The sequence below is a fragment of the Pteropus alecto genome, unplaced genomic scaffold (assembly GCF_000325575.1).
Source record: "Pteropus alecto unplaced genomic scaffold, ASM32557v1 scaffold152, whole genome shotgun sequence".
Classification (NCBI taxonomy): Eukaryota; Metazoa; Chordata; class Mammalia; order Chiroptera; family Pteropodidae; genus Pteropus; species Pteropus alecto.
This window is the reverse complement of record NW_006432227.1, coordinates 5,647,763-5,651,112: the sequence shown is the minus strand read 5'-3', so window position 1 is coordinate 5,651,112 and position 3,350 is coordinate 5,647,763. Positions and strand designations below refer to the sequence as shown.

At 32.7% G+C, this 3,350-nt stretch overlaps 1 long non-coding RNA gene across 1 annotated transcript in view; it reads left to right on the top strand.

Moving 5' to 3' along the window:
• The window catches only part of LOC112475830, a 66,086-nt gene extending 62,971 nt beyond the window's left edge, over positions 1-3,115 (top strand). The window contains exon 4 of the long non-coding RNA XR_003044902.1: positions 1,846-3,115. This is a non-coding gene — a long non-coding RNA (uncharacterized LOC112475830). The remainder of the gene's footprint in view (positions 1-1,845) is intronic.
• The last annotated feature ends 235 nt before the right edge of the window (positions 3,116-3,350 follow it).

Sequence of the window (3,350 nt, the reverse complement as noted above, 5' to 3'; positions counted from 1 at the left end):
GTAGTGTACATGAACTGATTAAAATAATGATAAATCAAGAGATTATGCTTGCCAACATTAAATAAAATAGCAAGATAAACATTATCATTAAAAAGTAGAGATAAATATTAGATGAAAGAAAAATATAAAATAATATAATAATCACAATTTGAGTATGGAGGATATTTCACTAACATCTTATTAGAATTTTTTTAACTTTTTAAACTTGGTGCATGTCTTAGAAAAATAAAATTACTTAAAATCATGTACTTTTTCCTTCATAATTGGCTTAAAAAAAAAAAAAAGAAAAAAGCAGACCTCTCGTTCTACAATGGTACCAAGCAGGGCACTGTCAAACTCGCTTTCTATTCTGGGTCTTAGTTAATTATCCCCACTATGGGATATGGAATAAATGAACACTAGCAGATTCTCCAAATGTAGCTAAGAAACCATGCAGACAGCCATTGCCTTGACAGGATGGATAAAGAACGAAGGCAACTCACTTCCAAGTTGTCAGGGACCTGAATTAGAACTGGAACAGATTTTTAAAGTATGAGCCAAGGAGCTTTGTGGATTTTTAGCCCGGGGTTGACAGATCAGAGTGGCCAGTTCCCACTTATTTCCATCAGTACTTTTTTTTTTTTTATATCCAGAGAAAAAAGATCTAATGCCTGACTATATTTTCTAAAATATAATTTGAAGTTTGTATACTACAGCAGAGGTTGGCAAACTATAGCCCGTTGGCCAAACCTCACTTGCTGGCCATTTGTGTATGGCGTTTTATATTTTCACATAGTCAAAAATAAATAAATAAATAAATTCAGAAGAATATAATATATAAAAATTATTTGAAATTCAAACTTCAATGTCTATAAAGTTTCATTGGAACACAGCCACGTTCAGTCATTTATGTGTCGTCTCTAGCTGCTTTTGCACTCCAATATCACACTTGAGCAGCTGCCAAAGAAACTGTAAGACCCACAAAGCTTAAAATATTGACAATCTGACCATTTATTGACTTGCCAACCATTGTACTATAAGAAAATAGATTTCATTAAGATATTTAACTGTTTGATCTCTTCCATACATATTCCATGAGAGAAATCTGGGCAATTTTGATGAACGGTGAAGTTGCAGAACAAGTTATAGAAATTAATTGCAACAAGCATTCAATCTTAGTTTAAGCTCTCACTGTCAGTTGCTAAGTCTAATGAATGTGTATACACAAAGCTCACCCCAAACCAGATAGATATTTAGATTTTGGAGACAGTTAAAACTTTATTCTTGCTTGACCAACTCAGCTGCCCCCAAACGAGGTTATGTATGAGCTAGCAGGTTTAGGGTGCATTTGTGGACCGTGGAAAGGTCTTTTGGATATGAAGAGGAGCAATTTGATGAGCAATGTTGTAACAACTACCACTTTGTAAGTGTGGATCTCCCGTGCAATTGGTCGTAGGGAAATTAGTGTATATTATTTTATTCTAAATGGAGAAAGTGACTATTCAGGTGGTGACTCAAAATAAGCAAATGGGAATGTAACTGGGGAAGAATCCTATGAAATAGCAATAAAAATTATGTGAGCTTTAGAGACTTCGAACTTCCCAGTTACTGTTCTCTAGTCATTTGAAAGATGGCAGGGGAGTCAGATAATCCAAACTGAAGCAACACTGTAACAAAGTTCTTCCAGAGGAGCAAGATGGATTGATGATTAAAATAGTATCCTTGTTTTCTTATAGTCAGTAATTTTGACAGACCCCTGATAATAATCTTCAGATTATCTTAACTTTTCAGTTGAGTCATATACATCCTGTATATATATATTAGAGTTATTCCTAACTCTAGCCAGCATCCCCTTGTTCTTCACAGACATAAAAGGAAACTGAGAAGACAACCCACCAGGAGATATTCACAGTACTGCAGAAAATGGATGTACACCAAAAAAGAAATGAACATATTAGAGGATGGCTGCTTGACGATTGTTGCCGGAAGCCTAAATATACAGCCTGTATTCTGCCTCCTCCGATGAACGTCTGCTGGATGTTTCAAAACTTAGTTGTTCCTCAATAAACCACAGGTAGTGCCTAGTAAAGGATGTCTCACAAAATAAATATACAGCTAGCTTTGCTGCCAGCAATATAGCACACAGATCCCAAACCCTTCACCCTGCCACTACATTCGGTAGTTATAAATCTGGAGATTATGCCACTTAGAGAATAAAATTTCATAAGGGAAATATATACTGTCTGACAGAAAGACAAACAAACATGTACATACATGCGCGCACACATATCAGTTTGTTCATTTATTCAACTAATGTTTTTTTGAGTATCACAGTGTCCAAGGTGACATAATAATTTAAAAGTGAAGGTACATCTACTGGGTACTATTATAGTTAGAGAGGTGTTATTGGTAAAGATGACAAAGAAAGGCTTCTGACATCTTTTATATTGTGGACTTAGTTGGCTCCAGGATTGTCAGTCCTGTGACCACATTCCCTGAGTGTAACTATAAAGACAAATTATGAAGTAAGAGAAAATGGAATTCAAGAAAAGAAATATAGTAAATTAAAATAATAAAACTTAAAAATCGAAAGAAAAGACAAAGATCTCAATAACTATATTTATGGAACTGGAAGCAGAGATTTGTTGAGGAGAGTTTTGAAAATATCACAGAGCAGGCAAAAAAAGATGTTTTTTATATTTGTAGGGTAAGTAAAGTTAACATGTTCTTAAAAATTACAGTGATTCTATTTTTTCAGATTTTCTGTATTTTTTTTATTTTTAATCACTTTGAAAGATAAAGGACTGAGTTAGTTTATGGATATCTAACATCATATTTCATTATTATTAGTAGCTCTGTGAGATTCAACCATTTTTACCTGCATCTGTATAGCTATGTATTGTTCCATCAGTACTCACAACATAACTTCATTACAGTTTGTTCTTATAACAATTTTTTAAAAGCTCACATGTACTTTTTTAATTTATCTGACATAAATATTGTGATGCTTGATTTTTAAGGTTTTCATTTGTCTAATTCATAAATAATTTAATTTTAACTTTTAGAGTCCTTTGGTTTTTCATGTGAGCTATATAGCCAAACTTGCTTTTCTAAGGTGAGCCTTTTTTCTCTTGATAAGTTTACCATATCAAATGTAAAATGTGTTTGATATTTAATGTTCTATGCTTTATTTTACTGAATATTTTCCATATATTACTAAATATTTCTTGTTACTAAATCTTACTTTTGTTTCATATAACTTAAAAGCTATACAAACTGTTTTTAATACAAAGGGATGACATATATCAACATGAATTATAATTATTAACTTTTTATGTCCAGAAAGAAATGTTAACAATTGGCACTCAAAT